The sequence below is a fragment of the Octodon degus genome, unplaced genomic scaffold (assembly GCF_000260255.1).
Source record: "Octodon degus isolate 3935 unplaced genomic scaffold, OctDeg1.0 scaffold00025, whole genome shotgun sequence".
Lineage (NCBI taxonomy): Eukaryota > Metazoa > Chordata > Mammalia > Rodentia > Octodontidae > Octodon > Octodon degus.
Window position 1 is genome coordinate 15,585,659 of NW_004524601.1, and position 23,842 is coordinate 15,609,500.

The 23,842-nt window shown below is 35.9% G+C and overlaps 1 protein-coding gene, 1 non-coding gene and 2 pseudogenes across 2 annotated transcripts in view; 2 read left to right on the forward strand and 2 right to left on the reverse strand.

Moving 5' to 3' along the window:
* Znf804a (zinc finger protein 804A) overlaps positions 1 to 23,842 on the reverse strand; it is a 305,609-nt gene that overhangs the window by 120,430 nt on the left and 161,337 nt on the right. The gene's annotated exons all lie outside the window — the stretch shown is intronic.
* On the forward strand, positions 6,279 to 9,158 carry LOC105741827 (annotated as a pseudogene).
* On the forward strand, positions 13,905 to 14,017 carry LOC111816050. The gene has a single exon (XR_002820586.1). It is a non-coding gene; the product is annotated as a small nucleolar RNA SNORA44 (small nucleolar RNA).
* LOC105741828 lies at positions 16,786 to 17,210 on the reverse strand (annotated as a pseudogene).

Consider the following 23,842-nt stretch of genomic DNA (forward strand, 5'->3'; position numbering starts at 1 on the left):
AAAAAGAAAATAAAATAAGGAGGGGAAGAGTGGTTAAATGGAGAGGAAAGGAATGAGAAAAAAGAGGAACCAAGATACATCGTATATGGGTACCAATTCCATATGCTGAATATGTTCAATATGTATATTTAAATTGTACCAACAACTTAATAATTTAAAGAAAACAAATTAACAGACTGTAGTTTGTCTCTTTGAATTTATGTCATCAATAAATATTTTATATAGCATATTACCTTTTGCTTAAATTTTTGAGTAAAAACTTCTTTGAAATTTGATGTGAGTATTCAAAGTATTCTTAAAATAGGTATCTGATTGTATTAAGTTGGAGTTTATGAAATAGTAGCTAAAATACTATTTTATAATAGCCAGAAAATAAAAGTTTAATGACACAATTTTTTTAAGATTTTGTCAATCTCTTTATGAGATGAAGGCACATAGAGGAATAAACTTTGATGAGGAAAACATAAGTTAGAAGTGAAAAAGAATACTAAATATTATAAATAGCTAATATTTTAAACCTTGCACACTGTTTTATTATACTTGTTAAAACATTTTTTTTATATTTTCATGTATATACATGATTTCTAAAACCAGTTGTTATTAATAATAGGGTCCACATATCCATTTGACTACTATTTTGGTCTTCAAAAGTTAATTGTTTATGGCTTTTTAATCATAGAAATGTATTAGTGTAAAAATTAAGAGCAGTATAAAATATAGCGTATTATATGATTTTTAAAAAGTGAACAATTCACATTTTAGCTCTAAATGCAATCAAAATTTCATGTATGAATTTTTCTAACTCAGAATATTGAATTTAAGTTGATTTCAAGCTGCAAATAGATGGGTTCACTTTTTTTTTTTCTATACCTGGAAATGAACTCAGGACCCTTGTCAGGCAAGTACTTATTCTACAGAGCTATCTACCTGGCCCAGATTCACATTTATGTCTGTCAGTAATCTAGTTCTTCAAAGCCTGGCATAGTATTGTATGCCTGTCACACAGAAAGCCGAGGCAGGAGGATTGCCACAAGTATGAGATCAACCTGGGCTGTATAGTTAGTTCAAGTGTAGCTTGAACTATATAGTAAGAACTTGTCTCAAAAAAGTTAATAATAGCAATAACAGCAATGTAGGTCTTAAAGGTTATTTAGCATCTATTTGGTCCAAAACATGTGCATTTTTGCAAAAACCAACTGAATCTCTCTACCAATAAAAACTAGACGAATAGTGATGGCCTGTAACCCCACTCCTTGGGAAGCCAAAGCAGGAAAAACTTTAAGACCAAAGTGGGCAATTGCTTTAAAATCGAGCCTAAAAAGGAACTAGGCTACAGCTCAGGGGTCCTGGATTCAAATATGAGTTGTATTTTTTAAGTATTATTTAAAAGAACAATTTTAACTTTCAATGAACAGAAGAGCAATGTGCTTATATAATTCTAAAATATATGGAAAAATAGAAATTAAATCTGTATATTGTGTCATCATTTTATTTTCATAAAATAAAATAAAAGATTGCAAATGTACATTCCATAGGTATTCACTTATACCATTAATATTTGTATAATAAATGCATAAAAAATATTAAAAAGTATATTGAAGTACATGATAGGCTCACCTTAATGATAAACATTAACTTTGAATTCGATCCACTCCATAAACTTAAGGAGAATTATCTTTCTGTTACAACTTCTACAATTTAAATGAAACTTATTTTCTAATATAAACAAGTTAGATAATTAAAAAAAAACAGAGCAGAAAGTATGCTTCGGCACCAAATCATAATCCCATACTTATACCTGCATTCTGAAGCTAATATTGAACTAAAGCATATTCTTGCTCTCCTTCATTAAGTAATATTGATCTTTGCACAAAAATGCAAGGACAAAGGGAGTAGCTAGCAAATCGAACAATTTAATCAGCACTTTTCCTAAGCTACCCTATTACATGGAAACTTAATTATAAACAGTGTGAGTTAGGTATCCCAGTGAAAATCCTGCCCAGCCTATCAGATAAACACACTGCATAATAGCCAGACACTGTGGGACTTGTTCTCTTCTGCTCAAAAAGTAGAAACAGTATGTAATGCCACCTTGGATATTTTGTACTCTTCATAAAAATTACCTTCTAAGTGTAGCTTTGAGTTGAAATTAGTTATTGTTCCCCCAATTTGGAGGGCAACAAGGAATATGTTTTAAATGAGTAAGTCTTCATTTAGCCACTCTTCAGACAGAAAATTATTTTCAGTGCATTTTCTTATGAAAGGGCTTTGCCAGCATTTCTGAAACATTTAGTTTCATAGACCCTTCTCTCCTCTTCTTCCTTCACTCAAAATAAAACGGTGAGCAATTAAACCAGGTTGCTATATTTGGTGCATCCCGACTTCACAAGTTGATAGCATAATTATTTTAATAACTACTTTATGTGTAACACAGTGACAAGCTGACACCTGAGGTTTGTGTCCTGCAATTTTATTTTGTAGCACTCTATTGTTATGCTACAGGAATAGTAATATGATTAGAGTGAATGTTACCATGTTTTCTCTGATTCTGATTTAGATCTGATGTACACACAGTGTACTGTACTATTTTTAACATTAAAGGTGAAGGGTGTGGAAAGTTGGAAGGATACTGTCAAAAGACAAGAGGTATTTGTTACAAGTTTTCTCCTCTCATTTTCATCATTGAAAATGAAATACATAAACATGTTTCATTGAAAGTACTGTATATAAACAATGCATTTGAAGACTTCTGAGAACTCAACACAAAGTTGTACAAATATAATGGTAAAACTGCAGTTCTATTTAATAAATGTTTCACTTTTATTTTTCCTTTATAGCCATTAATAATTCAAATTTAATGTTTCCACTGAGAAAAGTGCTATCAAGGGGAAATACCATATTTGAGCGTAGCATAAAAAGTTAGAAGCTAGTACAGTATTTTGATACTTTTATCAAGATAGAAAATATTACTTTGATCTCAGTCTACAAAAACTGAACAGATGCATATATCATATGTTAGTATGCATTAGTCAATATATTTACTGCTATTATGTTTATGTCATTACAACTTGTTCTTGTATCTTTTTTGGAAACATTAATTGTTATCATTCTTAATTGTTATGATAACTTAAAGGGCTTACAAACCCGTCACTGTGTGTATTCCCATAAAGAATATGATTTTAAAACACTGATTCCTTTAAAAATATTGGTGAAATGTTTTATCCAAATTGCAATAAAACACACTGATGTTACCCAAAATTACTTGCACGTTTTGGCCTAGTTGCATTAAATATCAGTAATTATATAAATGATCTCTTAGTAGGGAATAACAATGACATGAAAATGTACGAAGCTGTGCATGGAGAAATGAAGGGGACTCCTGGGCGCCAGTGGGGATTCCCCCTCGCTTCCCCAGCTAAGTCTTCGCTGTTCTGCGCACTTGGGTAGGAAGCGCCCATTTGCTGACTTGGTGTCATTGTTAAAGCGCCTTCCGAAGTCAGCACACTCGTGATGGATACAATGTGCAATTATTAGTCTGACTACAAATGTCTCATGGCATCCAAGAGGCTGCTGTGTAACTCCTTTTGATGTAAATTTATCGTCTGTGTTTGTTTGGTTCAAAGATGATTAAACATTTTCAATCTTAGTTCAACATCTTGATCCTCTGCAGAATTATAGATGATGTATACAAATGCTAGAATCCTAATTATTAATATAATAAGCATCTTTTGGTTAGAGTAATAATTCATTGTAAAAGATTTATTTACTTTCTGGATGTTTCAGAGAGGGCAAACACTGTTTAGCTTGACAACTCACTCACCCAATATTTTTCTTAAAACTGTTTTACTTCTGAATAAATGTCAAAATGCCAAAGTCCTCAAATACTTGAATTTTTTTTTCTTACTTTAATTGCTAATGGCTTCTGACCTCTTAAGTTAAACTATTTTCAAACAAAGGTTAAAATCTTTTTTGAAAAACTCCATGTGACCCTTAATTCAAAATTATTTATATATTTGGATCAAAATAATGGAGCACTGACATTGATACTCTTGAAAGCCTTTCACTTTTCTAAAGTGATATATTTGAAGAAGGTTCTGAAACAGTCAGAAAAATTTCTGAGGGTTTGAATGGCCTATTATTCACAACTACACGATGGTAGCTGATTTATGTTCGACATTCATTTAGTAGCTCTATTCCAGAAGTAGTTATCTAGCTCAAGTACCTGACATTACCAATTAAGCACATATCAACATATAGGGATTTTTTTTAAAGAAAGAGTGCATTTTTTTCCTATTCGAAACCTCAAGATTTCCCAAGAAAATACTTACACAGAGTGCCATATCTCTTAAATATACAGTTTGCTTTTATTTTTATCATTAGCAGATTCTTTTAAAAGTAGAAAATAAACTGTTACATGACCTATTTTAAGAGAAATCAGAGGATAATCCTTTTAATGAAATTTAGCAAGCAATAAAATTAGATGCTTTCTTTTTCATTTTTACCATACCAGTATAAATGTTTTCAATAAGTGTGATGAAAAAGGTCTCTAAGTGTTGACTCTTAGTAATGCTCAGCTTTACCTGGGAACATGTTAGGGATGACATTTTGGGAACTATGCCACACCTACTAAATCAGAAACTGTGAGAACAAGTAGAAATATGTGTTCTAAGACTTTGAAATTGAGTCTTGTATTTCCTAAGACTATCAGAAACTACACATAGATCTAGCTAATCCAAGAAGAGTATTTTAGAATATTTTTCTTATCCTCACAAATTTACAACTTCCTTTCTCATATGGTTCACATATTGTCTTTATCCTCTCTCCTAAACATTTGAAATAAGCATAAATGTGCTTGAATATATATGCATTAATAGATATTTGTTTAATAAAAATGCAGAGAAGAAAGAAAAACATCAAGTGAGATATCAAAGAACTGTGTCAAAATAATAGAGATGTAGAATAGCTGAACATAATAGCTGTCACAGAAATAAATACAAACAAGTATTGTCATGTAATGTTTACCTATTAAGTAACCAAAAATGTTTCAAAAATCTATGCTGGAGCCACTAAACAAATATATGCAACAACGTAAAGCCAAACAAAGACCTTTCTTATTTAAATTTTTGGTACCCGGAATTGAACTCAGGACCTTATGCTTACCAGGCAGGCACTTGTACCACTGAGCTATATCCCTGACCCCAATAACTTTTTTATTTCATATAAATTTATCAAAAATGCAACAAATGCCAATGGAAAAAATTCTAAATTATCAAAACCATAGAAGAAAACATAAGAGAAAATTTATTAAAATTGGTTATATTGGGAGCTGAGAAGATAACTCAGTAGAATAAGCAATTTCCTAGTAAGTGCAAGGGCTTGAGTTCAATCCATGCTTTGGCAAAATAAATAAATAAGAATAAAATTGGTTTTATTAATGAGACTCAGGACTGCATAACAAACAATACACAAAAGAAAAATTTTAATATAGACTTTATTAACATTAAAAATTTTCCTATGAGAAACATAGTTTTGGGAGCTTAATGAGAAAAACTAAAGAAAAGTCATAAAACCATATTTTATAAAATATATGTATATCAGGAACATAAAGAAAAAATATATAAAGAAATTTTGAAGACAAAACTAAGAAAATAAAGCACTCCATTAAAAAGAACCAAATACAATATCTTTACAGATCGCCACTAATGCAAATTTATAGATGATAAATAAACATACAAAAAGATGTCCATTATCATTTGTCATTAGAAAACTGCAAACTCAAACAAGTGTCAAACTAGTACACCCTCATGTGAATGGCTAAAACCCCAAGCACTGGCAATAGCTCTTGCTAGGAAACATGCAGAGAAAGAAAGAGGCCTTGGTAATTCCTGAGGAAATACAAAATGATAGAGCCACCTCAAAAAATCAGGAGCAATTTCTTGTAAAGCTATCCATAATCCTATGGTATGATAGAGAACTCACACTGCTAAACCTTCAGTCAGCTGATTTGAAAACATGTCTCCAAAAAAACCTACATGCGAATGCAGCTTTTTTCGAAATAGCTCAGACTAACTAAGACAATAAAGACATCCTCTAATGGTGAATGGACAAATAAATTCAAGTAGATCACAGAAAGAAACACTTTTGGCTAGTAAAAATAAATGGCTATCAAGCCACAAAAGACATTGAATAACACTGAATACATATTGCTAAGTAAAAATACCTCAAGGAAAAGCTCTTATCTCCTGAGTTCTATAACATGACACACCAGAAATGGCTGGATGCATGGGCAGCGAAAACATCAGTGCCAGAATAGGGGAACACCAGCTCCTGAGCCGTGGGCGACATGCACGCTTGCCTGCGTTCTCATCATATTGCGGGGCTCTATCGAGATTCCTCTCTGGGACACTGACAAGGTCATTGAACTTGATTTTGATTGGTTACTGGAGAGGGATGAACTTATTAGAATTCTCAAGCAGGAACATAAGCAACTGCACATATGGATTGCTTTGGCGCTGGAATACTACATGCAAGGAAAACCAGAAGAGTTGGTAAAGTTGTTGGAAGCAGCGCATATAGATGGCAGTTTGGATTATAGAGATCATGAGAAAGACCAGATGACTTTCTCAGATACATTGGCAGTCTATCATGTACAACAGGCTTGGAAAGAAAAGAATAAGGACAATAAGAAGGATCTTATCACACAGGCAACCTTGTTGTATACAATGGTTGATAAAATTATTATGTGTGATCAGAACCATTTGTTGGAAAAAGCCTGCTTCTGCCTACTTGAAGGTGACAAAATGGATTTAGCTGATGCACAGTTTCATTTTGTACTCAACCAGTCTCCAAATAATATCCCAGCCCTTCTTGGTAAAGCTTGTATTTCATTCAACAAGAAGGATTACAGAGAAGCCCTTGCTCACTATAGAAAAGCACTGCATAGTAACCTGGGATGTCCAGCTGAAGTTCATTTAGGAATGGGCCATTAAGTTGCTTTGTGAAACTCAACAAGCTGGAGAAAGCTCATCTAGCATTCATCAGAGCCCTGGAAATTAATTCTAAATGTGTAGGAGCACTGTTCGAACTGGCTGTTCTAGAACTCAACAATAAAGAGGCCGATTCCATCAAAAATGTTGTCCAGCTTATTTCCAGAACATAATTGATCCCAGAAACCCTATGGTGTTGAACCACTTGGAAAATCACTTTTTCTTCAAAAAGGACTACAGCAAAGTGCAGCACCTGCTCTCCATGCCTTTCACAATACTGAAGTGGAGGCTATGCCAGCTGAGAGCTGCTACAAGCTGGCCTGGTCGTTCCACGTTCAGGAAGATTATGACCAGGCTTTCTAGTATTACTGTCAGGCCACACAGTTTGCCTCATCCTCTTTTGTGCTCCCATTTTTTTGGTTTGGGACAAAAGTATATTTATAAAGGTGACAGAGAGAATGTATCTCAGTGATTTGAGAAAGTTTTGAAAGCTTATCCTAACAATTACCAAACAATGAAAATTTTTGGCTCTATGCTGCATCAGAAGATCAGGAAAAAAGAGACATTGCCAAGGGCTATTTGAAAAAGGTCACCAAGCAGTATCCTGATGATGGCAAGGCTTGGATTGAGCTGGTGCAAATCTTAGAGCAGACCCATATGTAGGGTGTCCTTTCAGCCTATGGAATATCAACACGAATCCTTCAAGAGAAAGTGTAAGCCGATGTTCCCCCAGAGAGCCTGAATAATGTCAGTGCCCTCCCTTTCAGACTTGGAAACCTAGGGGAGGCAATGAACTATTTTTTGCCATCTCTGGATCATGCATAGGCAGGAGCTTAGCACGATGAACATTACTATAACGCCATTTCTTTTGCAACATTGTACAATCTGATCAGGCTATATGAGGCAATGTGTGAATTCTACGAAGCAGAAAAACTGTACAAGAATATCTTATGAGAATATTCCAATTATGTTGATTGTTATGCGTGACTGGGAGCCACTGCCAGAGATAAAGAAAACTTCTATGAGGTGTCAGATTGGTTTCAGGAAGCTCTTCAGATGAATGAGGTCCATCCAGATGCTCGGTCTCTGATTGACAACCTTTCACTTGGTAAAACAAGAATGGGATCCCAGCAGGAAGAAATTCGAGAGGATCCTGAAGCAGCTGTCCACACAGACTGACACCTACTCCATGCTAGCCCTTTGCAACACGTGGCTCCAAACATTGCATCAGCCCATGCGAGACTGAGAGAAGAAAAAGTGTAATCAAGGTCGTGCTCTGGCCATGTACAAGCAAATTCTCAGAAATGATGCAAGAATCTGTAGGCTGCTAATGGCAAGGGGGCTGTTTTGAACCACAAGGGCATTTCCATGAAGCCTGAGATATGTTTGCTCAAGTAAGTGAAGCAACAGCACATATTAGTGATGTGTGGTTGAACTTAGTGCACAGCTACATAGAGCAAAAACGGTATATCAGTGCTGTTCAGATGTATGAAAACTACCTCAGAAAGTTCTATAAACCCCAAATACTGAAGTTGTGCTCTATTTGGCCCAGACCCTCTTCAAGTGTGGCACATTACAGGGTTGCAAGCAGATTTTGCTGAAAGCTAGATAGGTGACACCCAGTGACACAGTTCTAATGTTTAATGTGGCCTTGGTCTTACTAAGCTTAGCTACCTCTGTCCTAAAAGATGAAAAAAGTAACCTGAAGGAAATCCTTAATGCTGTGAAAGAACTGGAGCTTGCACACAGATCCTTCAGCTACTTGAGGAAAATGGGAGATAAAATAAGATTTGATTTGGCCCTTGCTGCTACAGAAGACAGGCGTTGCTCTGACTTACTGAGCCAGGCCCAGTACCATGTGGCCCGGGCAAGCAAGCAGGAAGAGGAAGAGCAGGAGTTATGGGCCAAGCAAGAACAAGAAAAGGAGCTGTAGAGGCAGAAATTTCTTTAAAGAACAGGAAGAGAAAGGCCTTAGAGAAAAAGAAGAGCAAAAGAAACTCTTGGAACAGCGATACCAGTATGTGGAAAAGATCAAAAACATGCTTATGGTTACTGGAAAGACTGAAGCAAGAGAAGAAAAGAGGTGGAGGTAGGCCGCGCTTCAACAAAGGTGAGTTTGTCAGTGATGACACTGATGAGAACCAGCAGCAAAGAAGAAGAGGAGAGCAGTGAGCCCAAGGGAGAGAACTGGGAAGGAGCCGAGAGGAGGAGGGACAGGAGGAGAAGGAAGGGGACCAGTCCTGACCACAGGACCAGCCCTCCTGGAAGCGAAGGCCCTTGGGCTCCAAGCAGTCAGTCAACAGGTCTGTGCCACCGGGAGATGGCCCTCAGGAGCCTCGGAGAACGACTCTTGCCCGGCTTCTCCAACCATGGAGTCGGAGAGTTAATCGGAGCGAGGGTCGGACAACAAAGGTCCTGGCCAATGCTCTGGAAATGAGTCAGAACCGGAGGAATCCAACAATAAGGATCGAGGTTGTGTCATGGGTCAGATGATAGCAGCTAGGGCCTTCGTCCCTGGAGGAAATAGTTTTAATATATGAAAGCTGTGATAAAAATGTTTCAGATGTTTAGTCAAACAATTGTGAAATTTTTATTAAGGCCATTTTTTTTTCTATCAGTTTGTATATTACTAAAGTCAAAGTGACATGTAGCATGCTAGAGTCCAATAGTTGAATTTCTTGTGCAAATGAGACTGTTCATTGTAGTACAGGTCCACCTGTCATATGTGAATTCCGCAGTAAAAATAACCCCAGGAGCCTAAGCATTCCTACAAAGAGTGAACTGAAGTCATGGCCCATGTCCCTTCTTTGTATGCTAAAGGGCCTAAACTATTTGGAATTTCATTGCAATCTTTTGCTGAGTGGTGCAGAAACATGGTATTAACTCTAATGTGAGTAGAGATCGGGAATATTTTTATTTCTTGGAGTAAGAGATGTCTACTGTAAAATTGCACCAAAGAACATAGGAAAAGAGAGTGTTCTTTACAGTGTCCTTTGGCACCCACACAGACAAAGCCAGAAGTGCATTCTTCTTTAGGTTGAAGGTGTGAAAATGCTTTTTCTGATAGTAGGATGCAAAAACTTCCCTAGTCCCCATGAAAATTCTTTCAATAAAAACAATCAATGTTTCAGCATATGGGGAAGAGATGAAAGGATTGAATAGATAAAACACATAAATGTACAGAACAGTGAAACAATTTCCAATGAAAATCTGCTTGAGGATACATAGTAATAAATATAAGCATAAATATCTGAATATTTATTGAACTTAAAGTAAAGGAATGAAAGTTAATATGTTTCTTTTTTAATTGATGAATGGAAAAATCTTTAGGGAATACAGAATGAAAACCAAATAATTTATGTGTGGTATAAATAGATCCAACTACTTCCCAGAAGAAATGCTGGTTTGCAAACTTGAACTGAGTGCAGTGCTTAAAAGGGCACAAGAAAAATAAATTGTGCACATGGACTCTCTTTGGCTGGATAAGGCAAGTGTCTTGCACAGAGACCAACATCCTACACCTAACATCTTCACAAGGGAAATGCCTTCCCTAAGGGAGATTGGAGGGCCAAGCATGAACAATGTGTCTTTACTACTGTCCCCAAGGAGATGATACCGAAAGGGAAGGAGATTGAAGAAAGAAATTATAGAGTAGAGAAATCTGCCAAGCCCTCCTGCAGCTTGCTGACCTAGGTCAAAGTCAACAGAGATTGGTCATGATGACACAACACAGTTGTGACAAAACAGGCCTGGACTTCCATAATAGTTGTAATGAAGACCTAGAACTCTACTCTAAACATGAACAAATAAAAATAAAACAACAAAAAGAGGAAGAACAAGAAGAGTCCTTTATTGGTATTTTACAAGATAGTTTACAAAATTTAAATCCTCAAAACTTGTGAAATTATTTAAAGAAGAAAGAAAAAGCAAGTAAAATGTGAGCAACTATCATAGTTATGTAGATATGTAGACTGAACACATGAAAGTAGTATATTATCCTAGACAAGATCCTTTAAAAGAAGACTAAGGTTAAGAGAAGTTAAAGAAATTGACATGGTTCTGATAGATCCTAAATGCCTGCCTGATAGACACAAGGTTGTGAATTTAATCCCTAGTATGAAAAGGAAAAAAAAAATTGACATAAAGAATGGACCATTCACTTCCCCATCTTTATTGTGTAGAAGGGAAACAGAAAAACTAGTAACAGAAGTTAAAATACTGCCTTCAATAAACTTTTTAAATTTAGGTGCTTTAATATCTGTAGAGTTAGCATTTTCTCTGGAATCACAAAACATGTTTCAGTATTAGTTCTTTAATTGTGCCTATATAGATCATATTAGGGTTAGATAAAAGCATAAATAAGCTGTGTGCCACATGAAAAACTTGTTAACACCATTGCAACTTTCCTAGAAATCTAAACCTCTTCTAAAAATGAAGCAACTTAAAGAAATAATTTGAAATTTGGGTTAGATTGGTGCATCAAATCAGATCCTCATTAAAAGTTGAACAATTAAAGTCATGTACGGAATAATAAATTTTATTCTCTTTTAGCCCATGCCCTATTTAAGAAAAATAATGAAGTTCACTGCTGGTATTTAATTTTCAGTGATTGTGAATTAATATATTTTATACTTGGAAATTCCCTACTAAAACATAACTCTATAAATAGAATTATGCTGCTTCCAGAGATTATTGAGATATCAGAAAGGTTGGAAATCAATAATGAAAGTGAGCTATTTTATGGCACTTGTAGGGTAGGGTTGGGATCCAAATATATGTGTTACTTTGTAGTTCACCTTACAATTACAGGTACCTCAGGAAAGTCTTCCTGGGGCAAATAGGAATTAAAGCATAATGAGATAATTTGCAAACAACTCTGGCAATTTCAAGTTATAAACTAATATAATCAATTTTGGAATTTTAGAGATTTTACTCATGCAAAATAGATCATTTATGTTCTTTATTGAATTATGTTAGTCACATAAATTTCAAAATGTTTAGCATGTTAACAAAGCCTAGCCAAGTGTTCATTATCAGTATTCATTTCAACTCATAATCTTTGTCTTATACAAGAAGGAAGAAAGTAATTAGACAATTATTAGTGAAAAGTTTTTAATAGCTAGAAATAGAAGAACACAAGAACTTGACTGGGAGAACTTATTGATTGGTTTGAGAATTTCAGAGCAAATTTACTAGGTTTTCCATTTTTAATGGCTAGATAGGCTATGGTGAAAAATATGTAAAGCTAAAATACTACCACATAGAATTAATATCTTTAGAGTTAGCACTTCCTTTGGATTTTCTGAATTGCAAATCCTATGTTTTTGTTGATGTTAAAACTCAGGTTTTTTTTTTTTTTTTTTTTTTTTTTTAAAAAAAAACCTCAGGTTTACTTCTGACCGCAACTAGATTCAATGCTAACCAATCACTGATGGTTTGTACTACCAATTCTGCTGGCTGCATCAGATATAACAGATTCCATCTCTCTGAGGTGATGATTGATTTTAATCTGAAAATGTTATTTAAGATTTTACTGAATAACACATATTTTCAAAATCTCAGTTTAATATATATAATATATAATATATAATATACACATATATTATATATGTATATTACATAAAAACATTTAGCAGTTTATCATGATTGGCCTTTGGGTAGCCTGACCACCTAAAAGTTAATATAGAACATAAGTACTAGACTGATTTCATGTTTAAGCTTTCTCAAAAAATTACCAAGAATTATACCTCCACAATAATGTCATAAGACCCAATAGTCTGAAAGATAAAGTTGTTTCAACAAATGAAGATTATAGTTATTCAGGGCACATTATCCTATCCAAATATGTGGTTGGATTTCAACAATACTTCATACATTAATTGCCCCTTAAGAGCACTTAAAATAATCATAGAGTACTCATTTAGAATCCTCTTTTAATTTTTAAAATAAGTTTCTATTAATTTATGCAGATTCATGTATCAGATCTTACATGCTATATTACTGGCCCGGACTTCTATTCTTGCTGACTGTAGGTAATCAGACAAAGAGACCTTAAGCCAAATAGATTTTAATTCACAGGTATTTGGGACCGTTTGGTCAGGGAGGCAGAAATGTTGTGATAACAAAGGATTTGTTACATGGGTTTTTATGAACAATAAAAATCTTTATGTGAAAACACCCACATATGTCATATATATGTACATGCCTGTATATGTGAATACTTGGAGGACAGAGGTGAGTGTCTACACAAGAAGGGCAGTGAAGGTGGGGCAACAGGAAGGTCAGTGTAATGATGAGATAGGACAGATGGACTCTCTGGACTTCTATGTTAGAGACAGAGAAAGTCCCCACTTAACCCTCAAACTCACTCATCGCTGATGGAGTTGAATTCTGCTTTCTTAGTTGGTACAGAATTAGCAATTCTATAATTGTGAAGAGACAAGTTTTACATACAGTGACTCAAGAAATTTAAAATTAAGAGGGCCAGGAATATAGCTCAGTGGTGTAAGTTCCTGCCTGGCACGTGGAAGGTCCTGAGTTTGATTCCTGGTACCACCAAAAGAAAAGAAAAGAAAAGAAAAGAAGTTTAAAATTAAGCCAATCATTTCATAGAAAACATGGTGAAAATAGTTTCCTCATAAGGGCAGAATATACAGCAAAAGAGAATATGTTCCCTCAAAAAGAAAAAACTATAGTGTTAAGAAACTTTCTCAAACTCGATAGTTCTATCCAATTGTAAACTGAAAAGTGCCAACTGACACATACTCCTTAAGAACAAGGTTACTTTCACAAGCAATTCCAGCCCAGACTCTGGTGCTGAAAGTGCAGCCTACTTCCCAGAGCCTTACATATTAAAAACAAATCAAAAGAGAACAAAACAAACACAACAAAATTACACATTGTTAAAAGATTGTAAAGAAGAATGACATCAAGGAGAAAGATAGTCAACTGCAAGCAAGATCAACCTGGAGAGAATTTGACAGCTCAGGTCAACCTAATACCTGTGGCTGCCACTCGCCTTTCCTATAACACAAAAAAAGAGAGAGAGCGAGAAAGATAGTGACTTAATTTGACCCCAAACAACTATTCTCTTTTGTATTACTAGGTTAATGATACACAGTATTCAATACATACTCCTGTAACTGGGATAAATAGTACATAGGTATACATACCAGAATATAGCTCAGAACTCCATAACTTTTGTCCTTAATAAGAGAAAGTGTCAAAATTAAACAAAAAATAGGGGCTGGCGAGATGGCTCAGTGGTCTAAAGCACCTACTTGGAACAAGCTTGGCAGAGCACAAGGACCACGGTTTCAATCCCCCAGCACCACATGCCAGCCAGCCCCACCCCCTGGTGGGCTGAGCTGGCCACACACACACACACACACACACACACACACACACACACACACTAAATAAATAAATGTTAAAAAAAATAAATAAACAAAAAATACTCAGAAGTTTGTAAACATGTATTCATAAGTCACTTTAACTTCTGTGTGATGGTATTTCCCTACCACGCCTTGCGCCACAAATCCACACCTTGTAGTTCACTATGATTTTCTTGCAACATTGTAGGATTTCCACCTTCCAAGGCATTACATATGAAAATACATTTCACATACTTCTTTTTTTTATGTATTTAGTATAGGATCTATAGGGTTTCACTACACAGATTGGACTCATAGTGATCTCCTGTTTTCAGCCTCCCAAGGGCTAGAATTAAAGGTGTGTGCCACCACACACAGTCTCAGTTGACATCACAGTGTGCCTGGGGGGGGGGGCTGGCACAGAATACTGGGGATCAAACTCAGGTCCCTGCATCTGCCTAACCAGGTGGTTTGGTCTGCTGAGCTATCTGGCTGCCCTTTCCCATACTTCTTACGTAGCTCATTATTTGAAAACTTTCAAAAATGCTTATATACATTTTTTGTGAAGCTTGAACATTAATTCAAAATCACTGTGTGGAAAAAGAATACTGCTATTCAAAACAGTGTGAGGAATAACAGTGTGGAGATAAAGTGGAAGGCATGCTAGATTTTCCAGATGCAATCAATACGAATCAAACTTTTGTGCATATTTTAGACTTTAGAGATGAACCCACAATGTACATAACAAGATGAGCTCACAGAAAATAAATATCTTTATCAGAACAACGAAGGGGAAAATGTTCATTTAAAAGGATTTCTGTTATGAAGTAAAGTATGTCTCTCTCAGAATCTAAATTTTGTAATATTAATCTTAAGTACCTATAAATGTGACAGATTTATTGTCTGTATAAAAGGAAATCAGATTAAATAACATCATGGAAGTGGACATTAATGACTGGTGTCCTTAACATTAATGACTGGTGTTCTTAACAAAAGACAAAACTGAGAATGAAGACATACACAGAGGCACAGATATGAAGGCGAGGAAGATTATGGCCCTGCCTCCCAAGAATGGAAACCCCAGAAGGTAGCTGCATATTAAAACCTTGATTGAGGATTTCTAATCTCTTGAACTGTGAAAGAATCATTTGTTGGTGTTTAAACAACCTGATACTCACTATATTTGTCATATCATTCTTAGAAAAATGGCACAAATTGTTTCACATTTGTTCTTCCTGCTCTGACTGTGAATAGATACCCTTTAGGAAGATGTTTCCCCTTGCATGCAAATGGAAGGAAGTGGAATTTACAATGAGCTACAATCTCTATCTAATTATCCAGGGTGAATCCTTTATGATAGCTTGCCAAGTCCACAAGATTGAACAACATAGTATAAGTACAACCGATCACACTCTAACCATAAGCAGCCAAGGTGTAATGTGGAACTCACAGGGATTTGGAATGAACACAAATTTCCAAAGAAAGATAATTTTCAAGTTTTCTCTTAAAGCATAAGTGAGGCTCACACAATTGTGAGATTATCCATAAATAATGAGTCAACTGAAATCTAGTGAAATGTTACTTTAGATTATTTTTAAAGCAAATTGTTCCTTAAAATATGATGTAACAGTTCTTCTTTCCTGGGTAAAAGTATAAAAAATTTTCTCTTATGGCCTACATGCCACTACTAGACATAACTTGAAGGTAGAAAAATACAGTGCATGCACATGCAATCAGGCACAGGATACGGCGGTTTGATCTCCTGCTCCACCTGCCTCACCAGACCTGCCCTTCAGGTAGCCTGAGCCACCAAAACAAACAAACAAACAAACAAACAAAATCCTTTGGGGGCCTGCCCCTTAGCTCAGTTGTTTAAGTGGCTGTGCATGAAAAAATACAGATAATGTTTGCTTGACCAGATGCAAATGCAAAATACAACAGAACATGTTCACCAACTTAAGAGTGATTTGCACAAGATCAAATATACAGGTTCATTTCCTTCAATGATGTGTGTTTTCTCAAAATATCTTGAGGTATTAAAGAAACAACATGCACATTTTGATGAGGAAAGGCTAAATATCCATGAGCAGAACTTCTGCTGATCTCAAAGATGTGTACTTTCACCTTTTCAAGGTCTAATGAAGAGAAGGACAGGAGCTTAGAAAACATCTCCCTGGCTAACCCTCTAGCTTCTACAACTAATCTGAAAGGGGCATGAGCTACTGTCATTAAGGACTTCGGAAGCCCAGCCTTCTCCCAGAGGGAAATTTACGATGCACAGAGAGCAAATTATTAACTGATAGCTCAGACTGAACTCAGTGGAAGTTAGAATTCAAATCCATCTTCCTAGCCTGTTGGTCCCCTACTCATTATATTTTCTTTTGACACCTGCCAACAGCTGTTTATTTTGTATAGACACACACAGCTCACACAATGCTGCCTGCATTGGATGCAATCCTTGGCCACAGGTCTGCACATTCTTTTGTCACTGACCCTGTGATGGTAGAACCCTTCATTTTGCCTTTGTTGTTCACTATGATCCTTGCATTTTCTTCAAAATACAGAAGCACCCCATCTTTCCTCCGGTACGACTTCTGCTGTCGGATCACCACTACAGGATGCACCTTTCTCCTGAGCTCTGGCTTGCCCTTCTTCACTGTGGGCATCACCATGTCACCTACACCAGCAGCGGGAAGTCAGGTCAGTCGTTACTTTTATCCCCTTCACAGAGATGATATACAGATTTTTTGGCTCCCGTCTTGTCAGCACAGTTGATCACGGCTCCCACCGGAAGACCCAAGGAGATCCGGAATTTCACACCAGAGGACCAACCATGTCCTCACTTCGACATACTGGATGCCGGAAAGACACAGAAAGCAAGTACTCCCTACTCATTATATTTTCTAGACACTTAGTCGACCTTTGAAGAAAATTTTTAAAGCTTAGCAAAGACTTTTAAAACAGCATTCCTGGCTTCAGGCTGGCTAAGGAAGGCACAGTTTCTTCAGGCTAAAACAGCTTTTCTTTGTTTCATTGCCAAAGCGTTCACCATGATTCCTAGAAGGTTTACCCACTTAAAAGTAAAATTAAAAAAAGTAAAATCGGTGTTTTTTTTTTTTAATCTTCCTTATATTTACCCCAATCCAATTATGCTTTATGTTTGCCTTGGAAGAAAAAAGAAAAACAAATTAAATAAAAAAACCTGAGCTACTCCTATGAATTGTTCCTTAGTCTTCCTACTTGTGTGAGAGAGATAATAGCTTTCTACTTCATCTTCTTCCACGTTTATTTTAGTTTAAATTTTTAAAAACTTTAAATGTACAACATAAAAACTGTTATGTACCCAGCTTGCTAAAACTTGTATCTTTTCTCTGGTGATACAGCCTCAGGCATGGCGGCAACTTTGCTAAGCGTATTTCTAAGGACTATTAGCAATTACTTAGCCTTAATGGCTCAACAAGTTTCTGAAATGAAATTTTTCCTGGGGTACTACTTAATATTTACTATTTAACACAGTCAGATGTAAAACCTGAAACACTGCACGGGAACACTTTCCTAGGCATGTTACCAGCAGGATAAAAGCCAGGCTTTGCATGAAACAATCATAACCTGCATTGGCCACAAGACAGAATATAGTCACACTGGTAACATCTAGAATGGAGAGGAGACTCTGCAGCTTAGGATCATAGGAAATATTTATCTAATGGAAAAAAAGGATCAGAAACATATTTTTCTTGAATGCTGCCTTCTCCAAAAGCTAAGACTCTTGAAAACCTGAAAAGTGGTTTGTTGCTCCTTTTGTATTTAATGAGTAGCAACAAATTTCGTACAAATTTATTACCTTATAGCTCTGAGGTCAAAAGTCCAAGTGGCTGTCACTCAGCTGAAACCACGGTGCTGTGGGTCTGCGTGCTTTTCTGAAAGTTCACGAAGAAGATTTGTTGGCTAGCCTTTTCCCAGGCTGGACTCTCTCCTCACAGCCTAGTCCTTGAAGTTTTTTGGTTTGCCTTCTAAAACACCACCAGCTGTTCACCAATGTCATACTTCGTCTCTCCTTGATACTTTCTTCCTACCTCTTTCATTGAAAGGTATCTGTGACTACGTTCACTGTATCCAGACGAGCCAGAATAATTTCTCTATCTTACTAGCAGCTAATTGGTAAACTCTTTTTCCTTAATTACAGAACCCAACATATTAACTGGTCCTAGGAATTAAGATGAGAGAATTTGCCTTCCTTTAATCCTACAAAAGAATTCTCAAAAGAAGTAGTGTCAAAGCAAAAAGATATGAAAAAAAGCTATAAATTAAATATTTTTAAAGGATGAAATGAAAGACCAAAGATTTTAAAAAAGAGGGAAGTAGAAGTTGTTAATAGCTCAGTAATCACAACTGATGTGAAGTCAAACTAATTTCAAATCCAAACTGGTTGATTGCCATGTATGACACCTGGCAAGATAGCATAGAGCATGTAGCCCTGGCATTTGTGGTTTCAAAATTTGGTATGTAGGTGACTTGTAAATTATCAAGTTATCTTTGTTTTTGTTTTTGTTTTTCTTTTTGGCTGCCTCAGACCACCCTGGGGCAGGGCCTGGTGTGGCATGTGGTACCAAAGCAATGCTTTAGCCCCCTGAGCTATTTTGCTGGTCCCTATCAGATTATCTCTGGAGGAATTGAAGAACAAACCAAGATACTTTCTGGCTACCCAGAGACATTAAAAATGGAAAACATTGATGGAATGCTGTTGGGGTACACTAATATAGAAATTTACAGCGGTGATTCTTCCTTGAATTTTATCCTTTATGCTGACTCTGCATGAAATTAATTGTTGTTAAATCTGAGAATATTAAATACCTATCTCCCTTACCAAGATGATATGTCAGTAGCTTGGAGCATTGAGATTCATGACACTGCGTTCCAGAAGTTCTGTGTAATCACTTATTTTCTGAATTTGTGAATTTACTGTCTTTTGTATTTCCAATATTAAGCACAGTGTCTGGCACATTATAGATACTAAATGTGAGTCCAATGACTATCTAGAAAGTGGATCATTACCAAACCCTGTCAAGGCCTCAAAATGGTTTACATGTTAAAAGTTAGTTTTTCAAAGTGGTAATTTTGGTATTAGTAAGATATCCCAGCAATGTTAAGATTAAACACACACACACATACACACACACACACACACACACACACACACACACCCCAAGTTTATGAAATTGGTAGAATAGCAGGTGTTTCATTAGCTCATTTGTAACACAAGCTATCTCCTTGTCCTTCTCAGTCCCTCTGTTCAACTTTGCTTGCCCACTGCCACTTGGCACACAGCTCCCCAGTGGATAACATGACACTCGCTTCCTTGTTACTGTGTGCCCAGAATCTAGGACAGTGTCTCCTGAGGGAACTCTGTGTGGTGAATACCTATCAAGCAAGAAACTTAATACAACAGAAAAAGTGATTATAAAGAAAATAATTCACTGGGTTCATACATGTCAGATGCATTGTAACTTAAGGCAAACAAGAAAATCTCAGTAGCTTTACCATAGTTGACTTCCGGCAGAATGCTAATATCAAACTCAAGTGAAAGGTCAATATCTTTATTTGAAAATATATTTTTTAAACCACAAGGGGAATTACACGAACAAAGCTAAAATAATCCTTTGAAAACATTATTTTGCTCATATTGCATAAGTGAATTATTGATTTACTACTCTATAATACATTTGCCTTTCATGTACAGATTTATTAAAAATATTTTAATGCTCACTGAATTTAACTAATATTTTAATCAATTCATGAATCCCTCCTATGGTGTTGATCAGCACTGATTTATCAAACCACAGGAATTTACCAAGGAAGAAATACAGACAACCAGACTACTAAAAGATCGATAAGATAAATAACCCAAATATATAAAACAAAAGTAAACAAAATAGAAATGAAGGTGAGATTAAAGAAACTTAAGAATCACTGAAACTTAAGTATGAATTCTTATTTTATTTTGCAAATACTTTGTCTTTGAATGATTCTCCTTTAAATAGCTGGAGAGAAAATTTGGTAATCATTCAGAGCTGGGACCTCAGAGGCTGGAGTGAGGTAAAAAAGAAGTGCAGGGGACCCAAGGGATACTGGCACTGTGGTTTGCATCTTCCATCTCAGTACTCAGACCACAAAGAGAAGGAGCAACGACAATGGGGGAAAATGTCAACAATCTCACTGTACACACACACACACACACACAGAGATACACACGCAAACTTAAGGTGTGATGGTTAAGCTTGACTGTGTCAGCTTGGCCTGGGCACTGCCAAAGGATTAATAGAACACTCTTTGGAATTGGCTGGTTGGAACATAGACATTTGGCCTTGCGGTTACATTGCGCCCCCAGCACCTTTTCTTTGGCACTGTTTCCCAGCTCTGCATTATGGCCACCATGAACTAGGAGACTTTGCTTAGCCATGCTGTCTTGCCATAGTTTTTTTTTTTTTTTTTTTTTTTTTTTTTTTTTTTTTTTGCATGGAAACCAGCCTACTATGGACAAAATCCCCTGAAATCATGATTGAAATTAAACCTCCTTCCTTTCCGTTGTAGGTTTTGGCTATTTTGTCTCAATAACTAAACAGCTAACTAATAAATAAAGTAAATAAGGCTTGAGAGTCTCCTGAGGTACAGAAACTTGTACACATGTTACATAAACTGAGACACTGAAATACAAAAATCTACAATAATTAATTATCTTAAATGACTAAACTATCTGAGAAGGCACATGTGTGGAACTAGGTAGTTATCATGTCACTGGTAACTGAAGAAAGTGCAATGAATTCTTACAGGTTTTGGGGTAAGTAAACTGTGAGCTGTTTCCTCATAGGGAGAGCGACTCATGAAATCAATCTGAAATTGGAAGACAGAGACAAACATTAAAACGTCCACCAACAGGGTGCAATGGATTTCAGAAGTGCTCTGTTCCCTTTTACATCTACCTCATCAAGAAAGGAAGGAGTTCTGTATAGAGCTCACCACAACAAGCAAGCTTGAAGTAAGTTAGCCCACACTTCAGAATGTATCTTCAAAAGATAAGGGACTTATGCTTGCTTCAATAGGAAGTGAAGGTGTGTCATTATTTCTACTCATTAAGAGATGCAGCCATGAGATGCTTGAGCCATTTCAAAGAGAAACTGCAATGAGCAATGCTAAGATAATGACAAGATAGTCAGTGGGACTCAGAACACCAGCCCCTTGCATTATCAAGTACATTTATAGAAACATTTAGATTGACATATAAATCAATAAAATTAAGACTTTTAAAAATACATCTAAACAAGTGAACTGATATACATTTTGCTAGATAATGCTCAGGTGTTTTTTCTTCCTTTTTGATAATGGAAGGTGTCTCGTGTAAATGACTTAACCCTAAAGTATGAATAATTATTCTGACAAACACAGAGGATACTTACTTACCTACTGACTTTTATATACAGATTTATTAAAAAAGATCATGGTGATATAAAACAGCCAATGAAATTCAGACCTCACTAGTGTCATCTATTTACTCAGGATTACAAAAGCTTTTTAATTAAAATAAACTAAAAACCTAAGACAAAGTGTGTAGACTGTTCTCTACCTCTACTATCACTCTTCTAGTCTAACCAACTGTGATGTCATCCTACATCCATCCTTCTTGTCATTTCAATAATTGTTTTGAGGCCAGATTTCTGATTTCTGCCTTATAAAACACTTCTTTATTTTTATTTTATTTTATTATTTTGTATTTAGGACAGGGTCTACAGGGTGTTCAGGGTCTCAGTGTGTAGATCAGACTTGTAGTGATTCTCCTGTTTACAGCCTCCTAAATTCTGGGATTATAGGTGTGTGCCACAACACCCAGTCTCAATTACTGTCTTAATGTGCCCCGGGGGTGGGGCCTGCACAGCAGGCCTGGGGATCAAACTGCTGGCTCCTGCACCTGCCTAAGCAGAGGCTTTAATCCACTGAGCTATTTGGCTGGTCCTTCTTTAAATTGTTATATCTACCAAAAAGTTCCAAATTGGTTACATGTAATTAATTATGAATATTTACTCAATCTTGTATTTTGTTGACTTTGTTTAATTGTCCCTTTTCCAAGACTTTATGGGATCAGTGCTGTCTCTCTTACTCTCAGGACATCTTCAGTGTCATCTAAAATTGTGGCTGACACAGAAAATGTGCTGAATAAATATTTGTGGAAAATGAATGAACAGTTTGTTAATATTATCATAACTCCGATTGAATGCAATAGTATTTCTGGGTACAATTCCTTCATAAGGTCATTAGAAGTGTGGACCTCTTGCAGTTTGTGACTCCTCCATGAAACACTCGCTGAGCAAAATTAACCAATCAATCCAAATATCTGGGGCTGGGAGATAGCTCAGCAGTCTAAGTACCTGCCTGGCAAGCACAAGGATGTGTGTTCCATCCTCAGCATCATATGCTGGGCCAGACCCAGAAGCCCAAGAGCGCCATGCAGGACACCAAAACCAGACATATTGGTACAAGCCTGTAATCCAGTGTTGGGGAGGCTGAGACAGGCGGATCATTACGAATCTGAGGTGCATTGTGAGACCCTGTACTAAATGCATGAATAACTGAAACATTTATATATTTTTTAACTTATCTTTATTTCTACGGGGAATTACTATGTATTTCTCTTATTTCTTGAGAAAGTGTTTTAACAATAAAAATCTCTACGGAATTATAGAGAGCAAGTATCCAAGCATCTTTGGAGAATCAAATTATCAAGAATAGCTTGAGGCTAGTTCTCTAAGAATAAGCAAAGCAGAAAAGCATTTTTAAAAAGTAATATTACTGATTTTGAAATAGAGATGTGCCTAGTACAAGCACTTACCAAATTGAACACTGGAATTCATGGGTATATGACCTGTACATTGAACTCCATTATGTTCTCTATAGCAAAAGTATGGGACACACAAATGTCTGCTTCTATTGTAATATTTCACGGGCAGCAGCTAGGCTTCATGCAGAGAATAACAAGCATCCATTCCAGAAGCTGTTGGCATCCTGCAGACCTTTGGCTCTATTTTAGAAAAATTAAGACTCTAGTTTCTTTGTTGTTGCTGTTGTTTCACATCATGCTTTTCCAAATTGTGCCTAACAACTCAATTTACAAAAGTTTTACTTATTAGTGCAATGTTTACATATAAAGTGAAATTTTAAAAAACTTTACATAAGTACATATTTAAACTTAAAAACTCAAAAATAAATTTAGAATCAGTTTTGAACATTATATTTATAAACATAACCACAAGTACATAGTTACATGATGATTTACAATAAGTAAAAAATTAAGCAATATAGATTATGATTACTTCAAAATTTTTCCACAGTTCATGTGAATTCTGTCACTACACATTTTTAAAAATAATATTTTCTTTCTTTCTTTCTTTCTTTCTTTCTTTCTTTCTTTCTTTCTTTCTTTCTTTCTTTCTTTCT